The sequence below is a fragment of the Indicator indicator genome, chromosome 18 (assembly GCF_027791375.1).
Source record: "Indicator indicator isolate 239-I01 chromosome 18, UM_Iind_1.1, whole genome shotgun sequence".
Taxonomy (NCBI): domain Eukaryota; kingdom Metazoa; phylum Chordata; class Aves; order Piciformes; family Indicatoridae; genus Indicator; species Indicator indicator.
The window spans coordinates 7,556,929-7,584,325 of NC_072027.1; positions in this window are offsets into that span (position 1 = coordinate 7,556,929).

The following is a 27,397-nucleotide window of genomic DNA, read 5'->3' on the forward strand; positions in this document are numbered from 1 at the left end:
AAAAAAAAAAGCCTGTGACACTAATGGGAGAAGACCATGTTATTTCAGATTTCTTTTCTTAACTGAATATTTTGGAAAAGTAGCTTCTAAAGAAACAGAATCAGGAAAGCCCTTCATTCTGCCTTATTTTTCAAGTCAGCAGTGTTCCCCGTTTTCCTTTTGCATGCATGCTAGCTTTGCTTTTGTAACCCCACTATTACGATTCTTTCTGCTAAGCCATTCCTGATCATCTGTGCTGCAATTTGCATCAACAAAAGACAAAAGATCCAGCTCTGTCAGAGGCTCAGAGCTTTCTCACTCTTAATAAGCACTCTCCAGAGCAATGTAGCTGTTAGTTGCCATTAAAAGCAGCCGATGACTCAGAGGATGTAGCCTTGCGAGCATGTTGATCTTTTGAATTGTTCCTTTTCTAGCAAAGCAGGAGCAATTCAAAGCAGTCACAGGTATGCCTGGATTCATTCAACAGACTCGTTCTTCCAGTCCTTCAGAATCGTCGTTTTGTAACTGTCTAGGAAAATTTATTGTTTCATTCAAAACAATGGGGAAAATAAAAGCCTCGTTCAAAATCAAATAAGTTTTAATAACCAGCTTTGCAGTAAGACAAACTGCAGCCTGATCCTGCCAGCTTGACTCAAGTCCTGGTTTTGTGTTAAAAAAAAAAATCAATTCTGTTACTGGGTAAGTGACCCCTCCACAGTTTGGATAATTCGAGCTGGTTGAAATTTCCCACTTAAAATGCTTTTATTTCTATTTAAAATGACCCCTGGGAAACAGCCAAAGCATCCTTAGAAGATTTGACTTTCCTTTGTCAAAATATAACCTTCGCAATATTTTTACTTTATCAATATCAGGAGACAAAATAATCATATTTGTTTATTAACTTTTTTTTTCTTTGACCACTCTCTAACTTTCCAAAACTGGCCAAGTTTGGAACAGTCACCAAATGTGAAACACAAGGGAAATTATCTAAAGACCATCCATTTAGTGATATGGGTAAAAGAAGATGAAGTAGTATATTCACAGCATTCCAAATCCCAGAAAACCTTATGAAACATTGAAAACACTGTTATGTTTTATCCTGAGCTCCACAGAGTACAAGGAATTTTAGGCTTTCAAAACTTTCTGTTTGAGAGCTGCTGCAAATGTAGTATTCATGTAATTTCATGTAACTTCTTATGTGTTCAGAAAGAGACCTGTGTTTGAATGTCTCATAAAGGTGGAAATTTTCTTCTGTTAAACAGGAGGCGGGGGGCGGGTGGGTGGGGGGAAGTTTTGTCACAGAGGCTTCTTGATCTGGGGTAGAGCCAGTTTGGGATCCTCAGTTTTTTATACCAGCCATTGGAGTCAGTGGGATAGCAGACACATAGGAGAGGGATGAAAATACTTTGTTGGTGGGTTTTGAAATTATATGCCAAACAGCCAAGAAATGCATCCCCTGCTTCCTATCATCCATCCCCAATGTTTGACCCTCACCCAAAAACCTGTCCCATGTGCTACTTTCTATGCTTTTCCTCATATCTTCAGTCAGGATCACAAGCTTCGTTAGATCTCCTAGCTCATCCCTCAGCTACATCATAGAATCATAGAATTGTTAGGGTTGGAAGGGACCTCAAGGATCTTCTAGTTCCAAACCCCCTGCCATGGGCAGGGACACCTCACACTAGACTAGGTTGCTCAGAGCCACATCCAGCCTGGCCTTAAAAACTTCCATGGATGAGGCTCCCACCACCTCCCTGGGCAACCTGTTCCAGTGTCTCACCACCCTCATGGTGGTGTTTTAGCAGAAGGAAATATTTACATCTTCTTCATGGCTCAGTCCCTTTGGAGGACTTTCCTCCACCCACCCCACCCCCCCCTTCTTTTTTCTTATCATCAGGAGTAAAAGTAAATTCAGTAGCACGGCTGTGCTGCTCAAAACAGACGTTTGCCAAGCAAGCCATGCCTACCACGGGCTGGCAGACAGGCCTGGCCTCACCAGCGTACCATGTAGTCTCCACTGTAAGACCAACACTGCTCACCACTGAGCAGTAGGGAAAGCCTTGCTTCCCTGCCCCTGGAGACTTTCTGACCACCCCAAGGCACTTAGCGAGCATCTGCAAACTAATCCAGATCTGTCCTTAAAGTTTCCTTTGTTCTTTCCCTCTGGCCAAAGAAAGACATTCGCGCAAACCCAGCTTGATGCCAGAACAAAGGGATTCAGACGAGCCCGGATTCCCAGCGGCACAAAGCATCGGCACCATCAGGAGGTGACACGGCAGCTCGCCGGGACTTTTGCTATCTGATCAGACAATTTCTTAATCAGCAGAGACAGTGCTCGCTGTCAGAAAAAATGTTGTATGAATCAGCTTTCATCTGCGGGGAACAGGTTCTGCTTTTGCAAAACTCCTGGGTGTCCAGTTGTTTCCCAGAGCCATCGTGCCGCGCAGCACTCTCCTGCCGTTCCCAGGCTCTCCCGGCCTCCGCGGCTGCGGAGACTCAGCATGCGAATGCAAACGAGGTTTCACCGAGGGAAATCAAAACTAGCCGCGGCAAAATTACTCTTATAAGTGGAAGCTGGATATTCAAGCGCGGTGGAAGGCTGTGATTATAAGCACCAGAATCAGATTTTTCAAGAGTTCAGCGACAGATGAAAAAAAAAAAAAAAACCCAAACAAAAACCAAGCAGCCTCTTACAAAAAAAAAAAAAAAAAAAGGTTTTAAACAACAGATTTGACATTAGAAAAAAGTACACGCCAATAATGTCCATAACAAACATCATCCATTTAGAACTGGGAGCAGAAACTGTCAGCTTTGTTCAAATAAAGACATGGTTTCTCAACTCCTCCTGGGCTTTGTGTTTTGCTGAGGTAGCTCATGACCCACACTCCTCTAGGACGTGTGTTTGCATATCACGACCACAAGAGAGAGCTTTAGTGTTGGATGTCGCACACAGCTCTGGCACAGGACTCAGACGATTCAGCGTTTTCAGCTGTCACTTTTAAAGCATGATGAAGACACCAAAGCAAAACATCTAATACAGACAGCAAAACAATTCCTCATTTTCCACTATGCTGGCAATCCCCACGTGTCCTGAAGCACAAGCGTTTGAGAGGCAGGCTTTAAAAGCTGTGACATTTAGAAACTGTCACTTTATGCCCAGTAGAACAAGTTCCTCTGAAAACCTGCTCCTAAAAGTTTACAAGCAGCCTCAAGAAGATGAGACTTGATGGGTTATTTGCAAAAAGAAGGTGTGACACTCATTTCAGCTCTATCTCTACAGGCTGGGTTGGGTGATATAATCTTTTATATAACCTTCTCTATAAAATTTGTATATAGCCACATATAAGTGTATGTATATCTATCTATATGTATGTATATCAAATCTTTTCCTTACACCACCCTTCCCTGCTTAAACAGCCTCCTAGTTCTGGCCTGCTAAGCAGCTAGTCTCATTCCATTCAAATCCTTACCTCAGACTAATTTCTCCCATGATATCCATAAGGACTTTAATAATAATGATTATACTACATTCTAACCATCTCAAGCTCTCCACCCATCTCCTCCCTATTGTGTATTACCTTCCACTCATTTTCTCTCAGATAAAACAAACTCTTGAGGGCAGAGGCCTGCTGGCTCTTCTAGTCTTCTTCTGAGTGTTGTAAAAGTAATAAGGCAATATCACACATAAAGCACAGTATTCAAATGACACTGAGTCAGATGTAAATGAGGAAAAGCAGGTCATTCAGAGTTACCTCACCATGAAGTGTCTAGATGTGTTGCATTCCTGCAGCTTCCTGGATATGGCATGTAATGAAAATGGTGAATAATCTTGTGTGTGTATTATACCTTTCATCCCAAAGAGTACTCAATTACTTTACTAATTGACTGTGCAAAGTGTCTACATGAGAACCTCTTTGCTCATCAGCAAAATGCAGCTGTAGTGCTGGCAGGAGCGCAAGGGCAGCACAATTCCCAGAAACTCTTGAGGCAAAACGAGGGGCTCTGGGAAAGGCAAAACAGAAAAAGAAAATGAGATTCAGAGATTTTTCTCTCTTTACCTAGATGCAGCAGAACAACCACTTGATTGTGTGTGAAACCTGCATTTGCACACAGCCACTCTTAAACAGACCACAACTGCAAGAGCTGATGTGATACTAGGAGTCACTCCTTCCCTTTGCATTGAAATAAGTGTTCTGGGCCTGATTCTGAAACATGCTGAGCACTTACAATTCCCTTGGATTCAGCAGGACCAGCCACAACTGCAGTGCTTGAAATACCACAAGCAGTGGTAGTGAAGCAAGTGTTGGCAAATGTTGTTACTTGCTATAGCTGTGGATTGATTTAAAAACACAACCCTTGGATGTTTTCCAACTAGCTTTCTTTCTTTCTTTCTTTCTTTCTTTCTTTCTTTCTTTCTTTCTTTCTTTCTTTCTTTCTTTCTTTCTTTCTTTCTTTCTTTCTTTCTTTCTTTCTTTCTTTCTTTCTTTCTTTCTTTCTTTCTTTCTTTCTTTCTTTCTTTCTTTCTTTCTTTCTTTCTTTCTTTCTTTCTTCTTTCTTTCTTTCTTTCTTTCTTTCTTTCTTTCTTTCTTTCTTTCTTTCTTTCTTTCTTTCTTTCTTTCTTTCTTTCTTTCTTTCTCTTTCTTTCTTTCTTTCTTTCTTTCTTTCTTTCTTTCTTTCTTTCTTTCTTTCTTTCTTTCTTTCTTTCTTTCTCTTTCTTTCTTTCTTTCTTTCTTTCTTTCTTTCTTTCTTTCTTTCTTTCTTTCTTTCCTTCTTTCTTTCTTTCTTTCTTTCTTTCTCTTTCTTTCTTTCTTTCTTTCTTTCTCTTTCTTTCTTTCTTTCTTTCTTTCTTTCTTTCTTTCTTTCTTTCTTTCTTTCTTTCTTTCTTTCTCTTTCTTTCTTTCTTTCTTTTCTTTCTTTCTCTTCTTTCTTTCTTTTTTCTTTCTTCTTTTCTTTCTTTCTTTCTCTTTCTTTCTTTCTTTCTTTCTTTCTTTCTTTCTTTCTTTCTTTCTTTCTCTTTCTTTCTTTCTTTCTTTCTTTCTTTCTTTCTTTCTTTCTTTCTTTCTTTCTGTCTTTGTCTTTCTGTCTTTTTTTCTTTCTGTCTTTCTTTCTGTCTTCCTTTCATCATTAACTATTTTTAACTAACAGGTCAGAAAGCTTCCTTAAACTTGCAGTGGCCTATTACACATCCGGAAATATGAGAAGAGCAAAACCATTCCCTAGACAGAACAGGTTTTCAGTACCAAAGCACTTGATGATGCAAGTGATTTTGCTATCTGATTTGCAAACAGGGAAACTGAGGCACAGAAGGTGAAATGACATATACAAAGCCAGTCATCTGCTAAAAGATGTACATCTTCCAAACATGTAGAGTACCAGTGGCTGCTTCAGAAAGTACCTTCATCAGTTGCTCAAGTCCTACTTACAGCAACAGGATTTTGAATAGTTAAAGGAATCTCTGCATGGAGCCAGATATATCCTCTCATTTTATAACATGCATATGCATCTTCTAACAGGCATTGTCTATCTCTTCATCTGTACCACACTCACCAGATTACACTATCTGAAACTTCTTTTTCCCTCAAGAGATCATAAAAATTTCAGCATCTACTCAAAAGGTTTTGTCATGTTTTCAATTTGACAGGCTGTGCAATGGCTCCAAAGATAACATGGTAGCTGCCAGTGCTTCTCATGTGTTGAGCTGAATTGTAGATGCCTGTCTACAATGGCATGTTTCCTCAGTATCTTTAGATACTCTGGAACAGAATTTTCCAGTCTTCTCAAATATGCAAGGTACAGGATGGCCAGCAGCTATTCAGGTTACACAACAGTGACATTTTTGAAAGCTGAGAAGAGGCAAAACAACAGTCCTTGTGGTGCACAGCCTCCAAGAGAATCCTCCTCCAGAGCATTTTTGGTTTCCTCACTTCTGCTCTCTGCTCAGAGATCTGAATTAATCCCTGCTTGCTCCTTTACCTTCTTTCTTACTCTCAAAAACTACAGTTTTGCTTAGTCCTGTGGCTCTGGCTGCTGAAGGGTCAGCAGGAGACTTGTGGCCTTGAGCTCAGGCTCTCCAGCACAGTCTCTTTCTGAAGGTGCTGAGACCGGGATGCTCAGAGAATGAGTTGTCAAGAGCCAGAACTGCCTGGGACATAACTGCCAACATAACTGCCCAGTAATTTCTCCAGCTCCTGGAAGTCCTTCTGGCATCACATGGAAAAGGACTGTTTTCATTTATACATCTCTGGTGCAGGCAGTTCAGCGTGGAGGCAGAGGGCAGGGTGCAACAGTAATTTACACACTATAAACTTTTGTAGGTTTTATTCACCTCATTGGTCTGGTATTAAACAGCATTGCATGGCAACTGTGTAAGCTGGGAGCAATGGTGCTGGCTGTGGACTCAGTGTGCGCTCTGCCACGCAGGGGTTTACACCTCCCTTCTCTGTTAGCTGTGGCAGAGCAGCAGGCAGCAGGAGAGCTGCTAAAGGGAAGAGAAGCTTGGGATGGAAAAGAGCTGGGAGCAGCACATCCACCATATAATCAGTCTCATATATTTATTACTGTAATAGTTAAAACTCTGCTAGGAGCTGAATGTATGTAACTATCTATATGCAAAGATGCAGTCCTTGCCAAAAACACAAAACTATGCAGAATCTGCCAGGAGCTAATGATGAAAGTAAAGGAAAAGCCCAACAGGAAGCATAAGACAGTGACTTGTGTGAAAGGTGTCTCAGCACAGGTCTTTTCTGATCAGTGCAAAACCACTTAGGAATAGCAGTATTTTGTCATCTATCTGGGGGTTGTAGAGTGTGTTAGAAACCTAGAGCAGTGAAGAAAGTGTGATTCAGACTGTTCGTCTGAAGCCTATAGGGTACACAGTGATTCACTTTCAGGGAATCCATGTATTGATCCTTTCGTGCCCTGTATGACAGACTGAGTTTAATAACAAGGCCAGAAAAATAAAAGCAGAAGCAAAACAGACTTCATTATGGGGCATCATCAAAGGAGTGAACCTGCAGAGGAGATGCAGAGCTTTACCATCTGCAAAAAACAATGAAAAGTCTTCTGCTGGAAAGGCTCCTGTTCCAGCAGCTTCAGTTCCTGGTGGGATCATTCCCTTCCAATTCCCATGGAGAGAGGTCCCAAGAAATACTGCCCTGACTTAGCTGGTTAGGACAGTGTGAGTTGCAGATAATCTTTCTCAGACTTGATTTCAGCCAGTAACACAGGTAATGAATTAATCCATGAGCACAAGCTTTATGCTTTTTTTTCCTGTTATATCCAGCTAGCTGCAGAGGGTTCTTTTGTGAACCCTGAAGACATTGTTGCCTAGAATAAATTGCTCTGGATAAGTGCCTTGGGTTTTGTTTTTTTATTATTATTATTTTAGGCAAAGAAAGGGAAAATGTTGAAGTATTATTAACAGCTCAGCCTTCTCTGGACCAGAAAACAACCCTAACATAGAACAGCTGCATCTGAAAACAATGTTTTTAATGCTTCTGCATCGCTCCACCTGAATAATATCATTCAGGGCTTTGTTTCAAGGCTTAATTTGTTATAGGAAGTTAAAAAAAGACACGCATGCAAACAACCCTATGGAAACTTTTGCCTACAATAAGTGTCAAGCAGAAGGAATGTTATTGATTGCAATAGATTTACACCCATAATGAATTTGGCCGGCTGGTCAAAAGTCTAGTGGGTGTGTAAATGGGGAGGTGAAGTGGGGAATGACGTACATGGTGGTTTATCTGGAGAGTGGAGCCGCAAAATGTTGTAGTTACACTTAAGTTTTATTAAAAATGCCATTCTAACGAGCTCTAGTGGCCCCAGCACATGGAAAGTGGCTTGCTGTGTTTTGAATGGCACTGAGTAACACCCCAGGGCCTTAAATCAGTTCAAGATGTGTTGGTGGCGTCTGATGTTAAGCACAGAAGGGAAATTCAAAGCAATATAGATTTAACCTAGGGACCCTTCTTTTGCCTGATGCTTATCAATAATGCAAGCGTCGGTAAAAGCCAGGAGAAATTTGGTACTGAAGCAGAGTATTGTATGAATGTGTCGTTTTATTAGTAATATTTTTACTGTGAGGTTTGGATAAATCAATCCAAGCAGCAAGACATTGAAATGTGGGCAACAAAGAGATAAAGTCAGATATTTTGTCCTTTCTGCAGGCACCACTTGATGTACTGTGCCCAGGGAAAATTAAACTAGGGGGGAAAAAAAGAGACAGCTTTTTTCTTTTTTTTCTTCTTTTTTTCTTTTTTCTTTTTTCTTTTTCTTCTTTTTATCTTTTTTCTTTTTCTTCTTTTTCTTCTTTTTTTTTCTTTTTTCTTTTTTATCTTTTTTCTTTTTTCTTTTTTTTTTCTCTTTATGGGACAAAGAGAGGAAGAAGAAACAGTTATGGGCTGAGTGAGCAGCAAAGTCCTGATACATATCTCAAGCCAGAGAGATAGTGGAGGGATTTGTTTCACAGTGGCAGCTGATCACAAGGGAGGAAGGAGGAGGAGGAGGAAGGAAAATATGAAAATACTGTTAAACCCAACTATAAGGAACTCAGATTTCTTTGCATGTATATACAATGACTTGCTAAGAAGCTTAAGTGGAGTACCCCTGTCATGAAGGATGGATAAGACAAGCTCTATGTCTTTAATCCAGGGCTGTGCTTCCAAACCTTGTCATAGCTGGGATGTTGCTACAAGTACATCTCAATGTCTCATCTGTTTTGATGAGACAGTGAAAACTATGGTTTCAGAGGTATTACTAATGCCAAGAAAGACTTGCCAAATATTTCAATTTCACATAAACTGCACTTATTTACCACCTGACAGAATCAAAGCTTCACATTCTGGGCTCTGGCATGAAAACCAGAAGACTGAGATGCACCTCTAACACCATGATAAACTTGGATGGTTTAATTTGTCAATGGCCATAATGACAGCAGGAATTTGAAATCTGCTGAAAGCCTGAATGTCCTTTGCTCTCTATCTATGTGGTCTGGAGACAGACCACTGAGTCAGGAACAGCAATCACTAACTTATGAGATGTAATTAGAAGGGAACCCCAACAACCACCTAATGGAATGCCAAGGACTTGGCACAAATACCTCTGATGATACAATGAAGAAGGAGTCTTAAACTTTTACCTTAAGTACTGCTTGCTTCCTTCCCACACTGACAGCTTTAGCAACAACGTGACTTAGAGTATCTAATTATAGGATAATTGTTGTTGTTGCATTTGTAAAGGTCAGTCAGTAGAAGCTAGGACCCTAAGGGAATGGAGACAAGAAAGGTGAAGAAGGAAGTGGGAGGAACAAAGGTTCATGGACTTTTTGACCAAGTTAAAACAGAGCAAGAGAGGTTTTTTCTCTGGTTTTTTTCTCATGATTTGTAGTCATGTAACGTTCATGGTTTGTGCTCACAATGGAAGCCAATTGTCTCCTGGTATAAATGTGAGCTAAGATTCAGGCCATGTTTCTTGGCTTTCTCCATACCTATGATGCCAAAGAATGAAACCACTGTGGTGATATGGCTAATTACAACCCAGATAGGTCACTTGCATGTGAAACTGTCTACTCTCCTTTCCTGCTTCCACATTGCCTCAATGCAAGGGAGGCAGTTTCTGGGCTGAAACTTGATTTTTGCTCCTAAGATTAAGAAGACAGTAAGAACTGGTGAAGGGAAGAAAACACAACTCCAAAGACAGCTGGCATAAAAACACAGAGAAGGTAGACTCAGAAAATTTGTATCATAGTATTATTCCCATGGTCATTGACTACCATCTAAAAAAGCAGGGAGAATAGTTCAGATTGATAAATTCAATCTGCTTTCAAATCCACAAGAAAGAAATCAGCCACGGTCCAGACACACAGATGATCTTATCTTGTTGGTCTTCTTCCTCTTTGAGCTTTCTGCTCATTTTTTTGGCAGAGAGATGAGGCCATCAAGCAGAGGATCAGCCCTGATTTTCAGCACATTTGAGTCTGTGAGGGAAGGCTTTGTCACTTTGGGTACTGAGTTTTTCCTGGAAATTATAACATATTATCAGACACTTTCATTGGAGGGAAGTCTTCTGTGATCCTAACCAGTAAATAAATAAGGAAGGAAGGAAGTAAACAAATAAATATGATCTACATCCACCTCCAGAACTTTAGCTTGCACTAAGAGAAAGCATGAAGCAAGACTGATGGAAAGGAATAACTGGATTCAGGCAATCATCAGGACAGAAGTGGGAGTTGGACTCCTATCCCCTGCATGAATAATTACCTGATCCTGGAACAAAAATGAGTTTATTTGATGGCTATAACAAAATCATAAATTGGTAGCAATAATGTTGCCAGGAATCTTGAACTTGTGCAAATGGGATTGACACACCCGATTTATTTTTTTGTAAGACTTCAAAGAAAATAGGCCAAAATTCCTCACTGCAATTAGTTCAGCTTAATAGATGCATCTTTGATCTGTTAAAATACAATTATACTTTTCTAAATGATCCTCATTTCATTGAAACTGGCAAGATGTGAAACTATGGATGAACCTGAACCTAACTCAGGTTCTCCAGGGAATTACTTTGTTATAAACCTGTGAGGTGATAGCCAAAGTCCATTGCCCATGACCTAATACAACTTCTTTGTTCCTGCAGTATTCATTCAGTGTTTCTGTCACTTCCACATTAGTCAGATGGAAAATCTTTCTAGAATAGCAAGTACATAGATTTTATGTTTGTCAAAAATAGGCTGAACATTAGTTTAGCTCAAATCCATCTGTATGATTTTAGCACCCATAGGATTAGTTTCCTAAATACAGGGCAAATTCAGGGCATGGTCTCAGAATATTCATTTCAGAGCACTGTAGGAAATGACTTTAATAAGAATTATCAAATCAATCAGACATAAATTCTAGCCCTGCTGTTGTCCTCCTCAGACATCCTAAACTTTATTCCTAATTCCAGCTACGTTCCTAGGGACATTCCTTACCTTCAGCACTGGACAATATTACACAAGTGAAGAGAGGAAGTCATCACCATAAAAATAAGAGAAAGAAAACCTTTAAAAGTAAAATTTAAGGGCTAAAATGACTCAGTGTGAAAAGGAACAGAAAAAGTTCTGGACAGATTGGTGAAGTCAAGGAGAGAAAAACTTATATTCAGCTCTCATGATTCATAGGAAAGGTTCTGGGAATGAGACCCAGGATGAGGAAATACATTCTCTATATACGTATGAACAGGATAAACAAAGTTGATCAGAAAACTAAGTGAGAAACAAGTATCCTCATTTCCAAATATCGGAAGTTATTTATAAAAAGATGATAATTATTTTTTCTTTTGTGGTTTGAAAAGGTTTTACATGTAAGAGATATTTACAGATGTCACCTTACAGATAAAACTGTAGGGGAGGGAGAGTCTAACCTACACTTGGCATTCCTGAGTTCACTTTGGGGCTCTCCCTTGGTACCCTCATGCCTGTGTCTAAGTAGGGAAAGGGAAAGAGTAAATGACCCAGGTAAACAAGCACGTTGCACAATGTTGCATCTGGAAAACTGTGTCAGCCTTTAACTTGTTTAACTGGCCCTCCTCTGGCAGTAACACATCATTACCACTTTCCGCTGTTTATTAATGTCATTTTTATGGTTTATTTGTAGCAAGGTTCAAATTCCATGCAAATAGATGTTTAAAAAAATCAGGGGTTTCACAGTCTTCATTATTATGTATTGTAACAACAACACTGCCTTGGGTATGGATGGGGTGTAGAGGCTAATGGAGCAGAGTTTTGAAGAGATTTGTGGTCTTACACAGGATGCCTACCTCATCAAATTCCCCCAAATCCCATAGCTACCAGAATAAACATTCCAGCCAAACCTGCCATTTCAGGCTAAAGATGCTGGGTTCTGCTGTACTAAGAGGTTTTCTCTACACTGAAATGATCAACAAGCTCTAAAGAAAATTAGTGGAGATTCATTCCCAAGCGTGGCCAAATGTCCAGGACTCCTCAGAATTAATAGTCATCATTCCTTTAATAATAGTGTGCAAGGCAAGACTGTCATTCCCAAGCCACTCCTGGCCTGCTGGCACAGACTACTGCAGTATGCAGTAATGTGACTTGTCTGTTCCCTCTGAAGGAAAGGATGCAGAAGACTCAAGCATCCCAAATGACTAAGCGCCCACCAAAAAGGAAAACTAGATGATTAGTCATGAAACTGAGAGAGCAATCATTCTCTGCACGGTATGAAAACTGACTTCCCAAGCTCAAACTTAATATCCAAACTCTGTGGAGAGCAAACAGAGATCTCACTGGCATTTTTTGCACCTTTTTTTTTTTTTTCAGTTCTCCTGTGGAGTCTGACATATAAATATATGAATGTCATCTTTTGCTCAGCCTAAAGATTTTTCTCTACAAGAATGCATAGTGAAGCATTTTTAAGTGCTGTATTTGATTTAATTTGAACCAATCTCTTCAGAGAGTTCTCTAAATACCTAGAAGAGGATCCTGATATTTTTCTTTTCCCCCAGACAACTTCCAACGTAGTTTCAGTGTTAAGTTCTCAGTCCATAGGTTGACCATGGTCTGGTTTCATAAATAAAATCCAAGCCTCTAAGTGGGAACAGGTTATGAGAGGATTAAACAAGTGACACTTGTTAATGGTATGAAGATTCATCATTGCATCCCAAAGGGATAGTCTTGCTGTAGAGCTTGTCTCTCCTTTTAGTCTTCTCATTGCAGTCAAAGTAGGAGCAATGCATTCATGGAGCTTTCTTTACAGATAGAGCAATCTGTAGCACTGGTTCTTGGTAGTAAGACTGAGCTGGGACAGGTAGGGGGAACCAACTGGGCAAAACCTGTGGAGGAGGACAGCACTAGGGTTACACACTGGTTTTCAGGAAGCCATCTTCTATCTACTTTCATAGCTCACTTCGGACAGAAGACTGTAAAGATGTAGGTTTTGTTGTGGAAAGGGGGCTTGCAATATAGTCTAGAGCACAGCCTAAGAATTCAATAGAGAGGTTTGCTACATCCTAAAAAACTTGGGTAGATGGGAGTTTTGCTTTAGCAATTCTAGTCATCTATTTCGGGACTCCTTTTAGCAGATTACTTCAGGTTTTAAAGCTCATTCCCATCTCAGGAAAGGAGTTAATCCTAAGAGAGTCGGTTAAATACTGACAGAGACCTGTCACCATGGCCTTGAGAGACATTTCCTTAGACTGAAAACTCTCAGGTTTGGCAAGTGAAACTACTACATTTTGTTATGGCATCTTCAATGCAAATACTAATTTTCTCTTTTTGGGTTACTTGAGATATCTTTAAGCCCACAGATCTTCACATACTGTTTCCACTCTGACTTCAATGCAAAAGGTGCTCTCAGCTGGCAGGAAGGAGATGCACTTTGGCCTTATGATAGCTGAATATATAGTTTAGGGTCAGCTTTCTCCTTCTGGTTCTCATTAAGAAATCACGTTTCTGTTTCTATCAATGTTCTCTGTGCCTCTTCCCAGTTACCTGCCAGATCACTCAACAAAATAATTGAGTGTAGAGAGCCAAAAGAATCTGAATGCAGACAACAAAAATAGACTGAGAATTTTCAGGCATGCCTCTCAGGTATATTATTCCACAATGTAAACGTCCATTTGCTCACAGACAAGCACAGGGGGCTCACAGAAGTTGTGCTAGCAGCACTGAGGCAGGGAAATAACAGCAGCATGCTGTAAGGCACAGTCCTGGCTGTGAAGGCAAGATGACCTATGTATGTCTCTCCTCTTAGGATGAAATAGTGCTGGACCTCCTCCCAGATCCATCAGCATTCCATCAGCAGCCTTACTGACTTCACTGTGACTATTCAGACTATTCAGAAGGCTTACAATCTGACCCTAATTTCTCTACTGCTTAATTTAGGGACTTAGTCAAAATATTTTAAAGCCCTAGACGGTTACTACCAATTGTAACAGAAAAACTTTTCAAAAGTAGATCAAATCTGGCCCTGTTAGCCCTTGCCAGCCAATGTTTTGGCTCTGGGTAGTTTTTAAGTTCCTTTCTTGTCACTCTAAATCAGATGATTCACGCTGGTAACATGTTGTATCGCTTATCCAGTAATGCAACCTAATAAAACCCTGCTTAAAACCATTTTCCTTAAAGAACCAGAAGAATTTGTTCCTTGCAGAATCAAACCTGTGTTCTTAATAAAGGCAGATTGAATAAAACAAGCCCTGTGAAGTAAAGGGACTAATTTAACAGCTCGCTGATGAAAATCTGTGGCTAGCTTTCCCCTCCCTCAGCCCTTGCATGAGAACAGATGGTTTAACACAAGTTTTGAATGCAAAGTTAATTAAAAAAAAAAAAAATCCATTCCTCTTACAATCCTTGGGCTAAGACTTTAGAAGTTCCCTGCTAAATCGGAATGCCAATGCTCTTATTTTGAGCTCTGTAATAAGGAAACAGACTCATTAATGTTCTGCAATTATTGAAGTAGAGTGATGGTCATGGCTTAGCCCTTGAATTGAGCACGGCAGGCTCTCCTGGCAGCTAGACATCAGAATGGAATTTGAAAACCTCTGTTTTGTTCCATTGTCTCCACTGCTCTTAATCTGGTGCTGGAAGCAGGTACAGTCACCTTGATGGCAATGCCCCCCGAGGGAAGGAGAAGGCATTCAAAATGCAAGATCATTTCTTACAATGAGAACAATAGCAACTTACATGTTAGGATTTGATTTCAATGAGCTCTGCAAAAAAACTGAAACAAACAAACATAAAAACCCCCAACAAATCAAACAAAATAACCCAAACAAACAAACAAATACCCAAATTATTTCATCTGGGGCTGGGTGCACCTATTTCTGGGATGGAAGGTAATAGTTTGTTAATGACAGCAATCTTGTATAAGAATCAGCACAGGACGTGAGAAAACTGGCATTAAATTTGTTTCTAGTATTGCTGTAAGCTCCTGCCCCAAACACTTTCCACTTTGAAAAGACACTTTAAATAATTGGGAGGAGTTTGGGGTAAATGAAAAGTAATTGTCTGAATAAAATCATCTTGGCTTAATGACCTTAATATTTTCACACATAAAGCATCAGAAGATCTTTAAACAACGAGATGGGCCTGGAGAAGAGTTTTATCTCTCTTAGACAAACAATATATCTCTCAATCCTATTCCTCTAGACTAACTCTAGATGAAAAATTCCCAAAAAATGGTTTATTCTGTCATTTTCTTCTCCCATCCCAAACATCCTTAGTACCAGCTCTTGAGAAATGAAAAATTCCCAGGCCTACAGGGATGGCTTCTGATTATAACAGGAGTCCAAATTTATGGTGACTCTGCATAGGATCAGGTAATTCTGATCTTGTTGGGATCCTAATCACAGTATGACCAAGGGTATTAGTTAGTGAAGTCACTCTTCAATCCTTGTTGAAGTGTAACTTGGAGGGAGATCTAATTAGCTAACAGGAGGCAGAGTCGTTCTAGTTACCTTATCCATATTTGATCATATCTTTTACAAGCTCCAGAAGCAACACTGAAAAACTGAGACACCAAACATTTGTTTCTCAAATTATACATATGAAGCAGAAATAGTCATCCATATGTAGACCACGAACAGAATGCAGAACCCTAGAGTTGGGGTTGCTGTTGTCATTGGGCTCGTTTTTTTTCTTTTTATTAGTCTTTGGGTTTTCCACCACTACTTCATCACAGACTGCAAAACTCCAGGAGTAATTAATTGCAGAGACAAACTCTTACCTTACTGCAGTCTAATTCCTTAATAGCATCCTTGAACCAAAGAGATGGCTAAACATTATCTCACGCACCTGTGATCAGTAGCACCTACAATCAGTTACAGATGCAAACATGCAGAAACAGTCCTAGCACTGGTGTGAATGGATTGAAGATACCATATATGTGACCAAGAAGGAGTTCAACCTACTTATTGCTTAGTCCTGACATTTTATGGAATCAAAGATTTCACAGTTTATCCTGAACTGAGCAGCCTAGCAAACAGCTTCAAAGAGACTAAACACCATCTACAGGTGATGGTTGCATAAATATTGTTAATAACATTATAGCCCTCCAGCTCAGGTGTGGCTGATACTCTGCCTGGTGTTTTAATTGGCACAAGGTCTCGTGGTAGTCATGATTTATTGGAACTGAAGGAAGTATTTTGACTTCTAGTCTATGCTTTTCCTTCTTCATTTCTCCTCAAGTGATTTTTTTTCATGTATTAGTAACTGATAGACTGTGCTTAGGAAAAATGTGCTTACACAGGGCATGCAAGACAGTTATTATGGTTAAGCTGGTAGCCAGATAGCAAACTGGAGCAAAGCAGTATAAATCTCAATAACTGGGAGCTGTCTTTTCATTCTCTTCCCTCTTCCTCACCTGTACTCTCCTTGTGATGTATCTTCCGTGTCGCTGAGAACAAAACTCAGTGACTTCCCACCAAAACTGCAGAACCATTAGAAGACTCAGAAGATTGCAGTGAGCCTATCAACCAACACAAGCTTACTTAAAATTTACAGCCAAACCCTAACACTAGTTGAGTTTCACATGCTGAGATGCTCAGGCAAAGAACTTTCTCCAGGTTACATTTTCTGTGAAATATCCCCTCTTCCCAACTCCCTGGCCAAACTGTTATCCAAAGCACATGGTGCAAGGTGCTACTGGGCAACAAGCCTTTGCTATGCCCTCTCTCCCTTTCCCCAGCCCCTTTCACTTCTCTAGATCTGGTCTTGAATCAAACAGTTGTTCTCATAAACTGTTTCATCCTTTTCAGAGCCACAGATGAACGAAAAGGGTTTTCCTTGCCACAAACATTGTGGGTTCCTATGTGATTCTCTGATTCTGGGCCTTGCATTTTTAATCCCACTTTCTAAAAGGCAAATTATTCCCATAAATGTTAGCTGTGGGCTCTGACTTATCTGCCCTGGTCTCCACTGCTGCTACCTCAGACTCTGTAGTTGTGGTGAATTGTGGCCAGCTTAAACACAACACAAATGTGATATAGTACATTTTCTCCAGCTCTGCACCTCCTTAAACATTCAACACTCATGCAGAAAAAGTAAGATGTATGCAGACACAGTGTCTTCACACAATTCATTCTTGGTAAGAAACTCCTACAGAATAGGTGGCTGCAGATGTTCTCTAGGTTGTTCTTCAGACAGCAGCATCTTCTCGGTGAGTTTTCTTTTCACTGATTCATTACCATTGAGAAAATGAATGAATCATCTAGGATGAAGCAGGGACTCATTGTGGACCTTTGTCTTTTATCAGATACCTCCTGACAGAGCCTGACTGAAGCCACAAAACTGAGGTCTTCACCTGACCTTGCACCCTTCCCCCACTAGTTCAGAGCTTGGGTTCGTGTTTTGGCTTATCATAGAAGCTACACATAACACAGGGCAGCTGTGAAATATAGATCCCAAGCCAAAGTCTGATTTATGAAAACCTCATTCAGAGCCATCTGTACGTAATGTTTTGGGCTGGAGCCATCTTTACCCAGAATTGGCACCAAGTGCCTCTTAAAGATTCCATAAGAATTTGGTTTATTTTTTCACTTGTTTTGGTTTTCTCTTGCAGACTTGTTCTGTCTGTGCATACCTTCACTTTAGCAGAAAATGGAAACGCTGAAATATCCTCAGAAAGACTTTGTTTTGCTTTTGTTGTTAAAGTTCTTCAAGCTCAATAAGAAGCAAAAACTTTGCAAACTTTACAAAGAAGCCTGTAAGGCAAGGTAGAAAAACTATTTTTTTTCCTCAGAGGTATCCTTACCATGAGTATGGGTTAACTCTTGGCAACATGAAAAACGTGGGGCTTCCTAAATACTAAATGGCTTATAAAATGCTCAGGTTTGACTGAGGCTCTGAACAAATGCCCTAGCACTTGGGTTCAGATACAGAATAACCCCACAGTTATCTCAGTCAAATCAGTATTTGTACCTCTCAGAATAAACCATCACTTTGCTCTGGGATGGAAAAATGAGAAGACTCATACTCTTCACAAACCCCAAAATATCTGCTGTTAGTATTGTTGGGCTGTGAAAGAAACAGTCAAGAAATTGTGGAGCTTCAGTGCTGGAGGGGGTGGGGGTGGGGGGTAGGGCTGAGATCCTTCCCGGCCTCCAATTAGAGTCCACACACTCATTTTTCTCCACTTGCATATGTGCCATGCAGAATCCCAGTCCTCTGCTGGGGAACACAAAGCATTAATGCACATCTCATTAAGGGTATTTATGCCATAAAGTCAATATTCTGCCAAGAGGTTGTGACTCACACCCCCTAAAGAGACTGAGCAGCCTGCAGCCTGCTTCCAAGGCAGAGCAGAGTGCCTGGTTCTTCTTGTGGGACAATACTGGTCTTAACCGTTGCGAAGGACAAGAGTTAAAGTTTGAGTAACTTGAAAAATGTTTCCTTTTCCTTGACAGCATATCCCCAAATATGTTATGTGACCTCTGAGAACGCTGGTGCTGGTTAGATTTTGTGTACTGGAAGGCAAGAGGGCACATCTCTTTCATGGCATAGGAAAAGAGTTTGCCCTCAAAGCCCCATCTGGCAGCTGAGCAATTCCACTCAGAGGAAGATGAGAGGAGTTTCCATGAACCTGAAAATGTGACTGAAAGCAAAAATGACTGTAGAATTCTGCATGGATGAGTTAGCATTTGCACTTTTAGGGTGCTGCCTTGTATAGGCAAGACCACCATGTTTGAAAAATCAGGCACAGGGTTTGATATTCTGCATAAATTTGCGTGCAAGCTTAAAACTCCACTGCAATGCACTTTAGTTCTTGGCCTCTACTTTAACCCTCCCTAGAAAGTTAGCAGGTTTTGCTACAGCACATGGACTGTACAATAGCATCAGTACAAAAGCTTTGTTTCCTCTTAAGGAAAGGTTGTGTTGTAAACAATGATCAAAAGGAAAGAGAAACAAACAAGAGTAGCTGTATGGAAACTGTTTGAAAAGCTCTTTGGTGTGTTCACTTCCCTAAGCCCCTGGTGTTTTGCTGTTGTGGTTGGCCTGTAATTTTCAGGCACTTTTGGAAATTATGATGAATCATAACGTTTTCTAGATCTCAGAGGAAAGAAAAACAGTAAGAGCCTGCAGTGGCATTTCCTAGTTAAATATACGTTTGCAGCACAACATGAAGTGCTGGGTTTAATAAACAGCTGCAATTCACTTATCTTTCCAATGGATCACTATAAATACATGTTGGAAAGTACCTTTCACCAAACTGCCCATTAGAAGTGAACTACAAAGGGAAAGGATTGTATCTGGGATGCATTTCTTATCTCTGTGAGTGCAATGCATTGCCTGCAGAGACTTTTTTTTAAAGCAGAGGATATTTAATGGTACCTTTTAGAATTCCAATAAAACTAACATGTTTTATTTTCTTCCTGCTGGAAGAAGGTTGATAACACTTGAAACAATGACAATCTGGTGGGTGCAGGTGCAAACTAGATGCTTAAAATAGTAGATGAGCTTCCTAGTTAGGTATCCTATCCTGCTCTACTCTTACTAGAAGACAATTAATGTTCCATACTATGGGACAAGTGAACAGAGTGTGTTAACTTATACTCAGCATGCCTGATTAGTACTTTCAGGGGAACACACTGAGCATTTGAAGGGTTTGGTGGCTTGTCTTTGCTTTTTGGGAGAGAAAGGGCAGGATCTGGATGATGTTTATTAAGGTTTGCTCTTGCTAAGCACAGAACAGGCAGTCAGTATGTAGTTAGAAGTGGAATACTACAGTCTGTTTTTTATTGATACTTCACCATCATGAAATATTCTAATATACTGCTTTCCTTTCAGCTCACTATGGGCATGACTCTAATGTCACTAATGGTAAGTGTTGAGTGGGATCAACCACCTTTGGAGACTGCAAAGGTCATCCCCATATCCAGTGCTTGGGGAGCCCACAGTTGCCACACAGTTGGAAGCTGGTTTGATCTAAGGCACAGCTCAGGAGGAGATTTCTGGTCAGAAGTCTGAAACACAGTAAATGCCTGCCCAACAGAGTCTGCAAAATTAACCACTGGGATTTTACTGGGTGGTTCTGAGTTCCCATATCAGAACTCTTTGCTCACAAGCATTTCTCCCAATACATATTCTTTTCTGAATATGGTGTGAGTTGTTATCAAAGCTACAGCACTGCTGTCAATACACCACTAAAGGAAACAAAATAGGTTTTCATGTGTTTTATGTCTTCAGTTCCAGTTAATAATTTCAGGCTTCCTGATTGCCCCAAATAGAAGTGTATGTATTTAGATCTGTAGCCAGGACAAATGAAAAAACAAAACCAAAACCAAAACAAACCAACCCAACAAAACAACCAATTATACTGACTTACCTAATTACTTCTACAAAGCTGCTAGGGCTGCTACCATTAAAATATGATATTCAGGCATTAACCTGGCATTGTCCTTGTGATGGCATCAGAAGCAGACACATGCATCATCTCATAGGAACACAGCAACAGTATCTCTTGTGAAGCTTGGAAGGATTAATTAAGCTCAGAGTGATGTGTCCTATTTAGTAATGACAGCCAAGTTCAATTAAGTTCCATCTGACATCTCTTTGGATGCTTCTTCAAACATTATGTGACTGTCCTGGCACTGTAATACTCACAAAATTGGTTTTCTTCATAAATTTTTTGTTATAATTTTAGTTCTGTATGGGGCTGGATGCAAGAGTGAGCACAACCTTCCACTTCATGTACTGACACTCCTGATTCTAGAAGCTTTAAAGGGAGCAAGAAGAGGGAACCACTGGACAACTTTGAGAAGAGGCAGGAAAACGTGCATTTTGATAATGTTTTGGGCAAAAGATCATTTGAGGGGCAAAGGGAATGGCTGTTTTATTTTATCTGAGCTGACTTCTCATCTGCTACCTGAGCCTCTCTAGTTTTTCTCCTCACTAGGAAACAGCTTGGCTGTGGCCATTGCCTGACTGATGAAGTCAGGGTCAATTTTTTCCATCTGGACTGCATTAAGCATCTTCCATTTGCTCATCTCCCTCCCCCCAAACCATGCCTCTCTTCTAATGCTGATGTGCTGCCAGGCATGTTCCATTTCACCTACAGCCAAAAGGCAGCTCCAGTAGGATCTCATTAATTCACACTAATGATGGGGAATTTGGCAAATTAGTGAAGTGACTTGATCCTGCCATTATTAATAGCTTTGCCATTGACTTGGGGCAGAACTGGGTTGATCCTCTGAATTGATAGCTCTCCTCCAGAGATATATTATGTTTTATGGAATAGACTGACTTTTGTTTGGATGATTTGAGTTTAGTGTTGTGCTGGTGCACACCATGGCAAAAGCAATGGACTCTGATTAATGTGATGGCTCACAACAGCTTTTCAGCTATTAAATCTCTGTGGAAAGGAAACGAAAGCAAAAAGATGAGGTTTTTTTCCCAGTTAGTAGAATGCAGGAACTTGCACACTGAGAGTCACTGTATATCTATTTGGTCATCAAAAAGATCCCAGCAAGGATTTAGCTGATGGGACTCTGCCAGAGATTTCCAAGTGACTGGAGTGAAATCCTTGGGCTTTTGTGCCTGAGCTTCCTTATGGAAAAAGAAAATATTCTTTCCTTCCTACTGTTCTTATCTATGACACTAGACTGGTATCTTAAAATCTAGTCCAAATGAACTCTGGGTTTTGAGATGCTCTCTGAACAATAACAAATGCAAATCTGTGATGCACTGGTCATTTCTATCATCTCTTCTCAGCTGTTACAGGTTATGTCTGAGTTTCCAGTCCAGCCATAACGCAGTCACAGGAGTCCAGGAAATATCTAATATTACTGTGCCAGAAAGAGCTCAGAAGCCCCCAGTGACTCCTATTCTCTCATAGTATAAAAAAAGGAATGAGTTCAATAGCAGCAGCTGAAGGTCTGTAGGAGTGCAAATTACTTTGTGTTTCTGAAGGTTAATGGGTTTTAATTTACAAAGAGCAAAATAAATATACATATGGGCTTATTCTCTTAAGAACACCAAAGCAGACAACTAGGTCCTCCTTTTGGTGCTTTCCTTCCTAGAGGCAATGCATAATCAACTTTTGGTCTTCTCAGTCGTTTAAGCTAACAAGACAGACCATGAACTGGAGCAGGTGAAGCACAGACACTTTACCTTCTGCCAGCTTTTGGGAGCAGGGTAATGCAGACAGTTGGAGGTGGCAACATCTTAAATCACTTCCATCACACAGAGCCTGTGTGATCAAGGGAGAAGTGAGGGTAGGGTGAGGCTAAAACTGCAACGAAAATGATCCGATGTTTCTACATCTCTCCAGTATTGGGCTTTATTTCATAGGCTTGAGTAAGACAGTAGGAACTGGAGCTGGGATCCTCCTTTCTGTTACTCCAGACACACAAGATGGGAAAGAACCATCAGGTCCCTCAGACAGACTGTTGTTGGGTGGTATCTCCAGAGCTTAGAGGAATATAAAAGCCTTATTCCCCCAGGAGCAGTAAGGAGGTGGGGATCTAGGACTGTTCTCCTATAGATCAGGAGGCTAACAGATATTTTTTACCTCTGTGGCAACACCAGCACATGGTGCTTCCCATTAGCTGTACTTTTATATATTTAAAGGAAAGAGACTTACTAATATTCTTGTTAGTCTGGACAGAAAAATGCTTTCTGGAAAACAGCCTTATAGGCAGTTTCCTGTCTCCTATGACATACACGATCTTTCAGTCAAAAAGCATACTAGATAAAATCAGTGCTTTGTAAATATGCTCTCACAATCCCCTGTTTAAGATCAAGACTAGAGGGACAACTGGGCCACGCTCCATCATGTGTGAACATGTATGAAGTCAGTCTCAGAACATACCAATACTGATTTGAGCATGTTCAGGATTTTTGTTCATGTAATGAATGAACAGACAACTTTGGATATTTAGGGAAATTTTAATGTCTTAAAATTGTTGCTGACTCCACTTTGTGCTCTGTGATTTGATCTTTGGCCTCTGCTGCTCCTTCACAAACTGGTTCCCACTCCACTTTCTATATGTCCTAGAGAAACCAGCCCTTGGCTGGCTCCATGTGACACTTCTGTTTACTCCTTCCCATGCTTTTATTCACTTTTGTAATGCTTTTAGATTATTCCAGTCTTGCATATGGCAGACTTTCGTGGCATTCCCTGTTTTCATTCCTTCTCTTCCCTTCCCCCTGTCACCTCAAAAAGCAAAACGTCTTAAATGAAGGAAGAAAAGGGAAATCTGCCAGAAGGGATTAGCTAGGGTATGCGTAGGCAGCTGTGTGCTCTGGAAGGAATTCAGTCATATTTATTTTCCCTTGTTCTACTTTTCCTAAGTTTTCCTTTAGTTTATCCCTAATTTGGCTGTGTCTGGTGCTAAATTTAGATGCCACTCAATGAGATTCTTCAAATCTTGAAAGCCTGTGTATGGTGAAATATTTGCTAGCTTGACTGCCTTCATTAGGCTTCAGAGCTAACAATCCAGCAACATAAAGTAAAACAACTCTCTCCCCAAGGAACTGTAGGACTTGGCTTTTCTATGAGCTTAGAAAATCTTTTGCATCTTGTTCACATTACAGTTTATTTTCAGAACTGTCAGTGCTGGGAGTATTTTCAATCACAACAAAAACATTTGTGATTTTATTTTTAGAAATGACAGCTCAGATTCCAAGGCAACCATGAGATGGCAACCTGGCTAGCTGAACTGTTCCAAACTGGCCCAGTCTGACTTGGCATCAGCAAGGAGGAAATGTCTCATTCTGCGCTCAACTTGCCAGGGAAGGTCTCATTGCTTTTGTAGCAGTGTAAAATGACTGGCTGCTGCCCTTTGCTGCAGAGTTATGAATCATGCTCTCACCAGAGTAGGAAGTCAAGTGTTCCTCTGAATAAGTCTATTTGCCTTCTAGAGTGCCACCCACATCAAGCATCATACGCTTAAACCTGCAAGTGTGGCAACACATATCAACCTCAAAAGCAGGAGCCAGGTAGCATCTGGCTATTAACTGTATCAAACATGAATGAAGGGAACTGCTTTCCAAGCAAAATTAAAGGGGCAAGAAGCAAAGATGCCCTCTTACAAGCACAGCTATCAGCTTGAGTTCCATAGTTTTAATAAAGCTGTTTGCCTGTTCTTTGATCTATTTTAATACTTTAAAAAAATGTCAAAAGCCTTCTTTGAGGCTCAGCAAAGTAGTTGGGAGAATTTTCATTCTTTCTCTCCTCCTTGATACTTGACAGGATTTGGATCAATCTGTTAAAATGTATTGTGGCTATGACTCAGACAGAGATAATACAATTATGAGGGCAAAGCCTCTGTTGCACAAAATCAAGGACCACTCATCTTCTAACCTCCTGGGCTGCTACTGAGGTAGCCCCAGGGAGATGTTTCTGCAGTTTGCTGCCCTGGATGATGCTGTTAACCACAGTATAGAAACTGTCTCAGGAAACTCTGCCAGTGCCTACATCTGCTCTTTGGTGTTCTGCTGCTCTCCAAGTCATAGGGCAGTTGGCCAGAAAGTGGCAAAGGACAAATGAAGTAAGTATTTCCTCAAGCAGCAAAGCCTATGAAGCCTGTTCTTTGATAACTGTGCTTCATAACTGCTTTCTCTAGTAGCCAAGGTAGAAACTGCTGGGATATTTGTAATGTTGTGCTCATTCTCACTTAGCTTCTCTGGTGTTTCTTAAGAGTTGGGCTCTGGTTACAGCCTTAGTGGGGATTTAACACGCTCTGTCTCTCTGCTATCCAGCAGTCTATTTTAACAAAAATCACAGCAACCTGATTATTTCTGAGACCTCTGCCCCCTTGTCAATTTTCATTGGAGTTGGCCCAGGAGTTCAAAAGGCTGTAACAGTTTGATCATATAATCCAGTCTTTAGGAAACCAAGCTAAGGAACAAACAAACAGAAGTCCTTACAGAAATACTCCCTTGACAGTTGAGGGAGTTTTTTAATCAACACTTTGACTTCTATGAAGATTTTTACCTTCACTTCCCACAAAGATAATCTTACAGGTCAGCCACCAAATGTACAGAAACGGCTTTGGAGTGACACTGTTACAGGCAGGTTTGCAGTGGGGTTAGCCTGTATCTCAGTGGGAGCTACAGGAAACCAGGGTGGGATCCAGGTGTCCTGCCAGCATCACCTGCTTCAGAAGATGACCACTTGTGGAGTAATTAGCATCCAAGTTTAACAGGAGCAAAGCTCAGAGATGAACTGTTCCATTGCTGGGGTGTGCAGAGGGAGAGATCACCAAATGGACCATTCTTTCAGGCATATCCACCCAGCTCAAATCCTGTAGAGAGCTCCTGTGTTGGGTGCTGCAGGAGTACCAGCTCCATGATTTCTGGGAGCCTGAAAATAGGTATAAAAACCTACACCTAATTGTGGTCCCATCTGGTTTCTTGCCCAGCTTGGTGGGATTGCTTGCCCCAAGGAGTGCAGGGAGTTCTCTGAGTCACAGAGAGCACCCAGTTCAGGTGCTGGGAGCAGAGCTGAGCAAAGCTCTCTACAAATCCCAAGCTTTGACAGATCCATCTCAGTGCAGCATGACCTCAGAGCAGGAGCACCTCGCTCGGAATCCTCCAGGTTAGCAGCCAACTTATCCCTTCTGCTTCACTTCCCCTGCTGCTCTTTCCACAAGCAGTGACAGCAGAGCTGCTGAAGGGACAGTTTTACAACCTAATCCAAATAAAAGATCGCATCTGCCACTGAGAAAACCCTGGACAAGAGCATGCTTGGACAGTACAAAATAATTTTTTTGTTGTTAACTTCAACCCCCTTTTTACACTTGCCACTTCCCAAGCAGTTCTTTCTTTCTTTTTTTTTTTTTTCTGACATGTCTTTAAAAAAAAAATCATGGAATGGCAAATAGGCCAAAAGAGATTATTTATGCACACTCAGCGTTATTTGATCTTGGTCAGTTATTACTATGTTCCAAACAAGAGACTGGAAAAACAAATTTCCCCCCTCCTTTTTTTTTTTTTTTTTTTTTTTTTTTTTTGGGGGGGGGGGGGGTGTAGGGGGAGAGAGCGTTTTGGGTTTTTTTTTTGTTTGGTTTGATTTTAAGGAAATCGGGACTTAACATTTTTTCCCGCCGTCAGAAGCGATGACGCCTCACTCCGCTAGCCAGGGTACCTCGCGTCTGAGGGATGGGCTGTCCTCAGACACCGCGGGGAGAAAGCTTGTCCAGCCCCGCACAGGGATCCGGAGTTTACCAGGCTATAAATAAGGTGATTGGGAATGGCCTCTCGGAAGGTAGCGCCCACCTCTCTCCTCTCCCCGGGGAAAGGGAACAACATCTCTCTTTTTTTACCTTTTATTTCCTTTCTTACTTCTTACTTTATTTTTTTTTTTTTAGCATAACTTTCTCCTGTGTAAGAGGTGTACGTTTAATTATAAAAGGGCCTTTTTCTGTTGTAATCTGTTTCCAGTTCAATTCTTTTGCTGGATAAATCCCTTAAACGTGTTGTCATTCCTTATTTATTGATTGCAGGTATTTGGGGTTTAATTGAGCAAGTCGGTCGTGGCCCAGGGCAGGAGTGGCGCTACATGAGCAATTAAATCTGATTAGCCCGAGCCCTTTAAGCCCCAGCTGGGTGATTGATAACCGAGACCAACATTCTTCAATTGACTCGCTACATCAAAAAGGAGAAAGGCTTAGAGGAGAAACGCATGGGTCCAACATGAAAAATAGCAAAGGAGCCGAGCAGATTAGATTTGCAAAGAAGCTGAGCTAACGGCGAAGGGAGTAGGGAAAGCAGTCCTGGGCAGCCCATAAAATAAATCCGTAAGTGTCTCCTCCTTTAAAACTCAGCAAAGATAGATTTATTTTTTTTTTTTTCTTTTTAAGGCTAAAGTGACCCGAGCTGGAGCGAGAATGACGGAAGGCCACTGCGCTCGGATTTTAACACTCCACAGCCCTCGAAGCTGAGCTCCATCCATAAAGCTGTCGTCTGTTTGTTAGTGTGTTTGTCTGTTCCGTCATTACACTTTTTGCCCGGTAGTTTAAGAAAATAAACTAGCAGGGAGAACAGGAGTGAGTAACCCCCATTTATCAGGCTGATGGATGTCCCGTGTCTCTCTTTGGGGGCGGAAAGGGGGGCAGAGGGATGTCCCTGCCCGCAGCATCCTCCCGCCCCTGCAACCGAGGGAGCTGGTACCCGCAGAGAGCTCCGGGGCACGGGCACTCCTGAGGTTTGGAGCACAGAGATGCTCCGAGTCAACGTCTTGAGGGAGGTCGCAGCTCTGCTCTTCTCAGACGCTGAGCTTGCTTATGTTCCATGAAGATCTAAGGAATCGGCTCTGCTAAGTTCTCGGGAGCAGCTACGGAGAAGCACATCCCCATCATACACATTCACGCCCCGAAGTAGCCTCGTTTTCCGCTTGACACCAGAACAGAGAGGGCGTGACGGGGGGGGAGCAGGCAGCTCCCTGATCCGCCGAGCCTCCGCGATGCCAGACCTCGGGGATCTCCC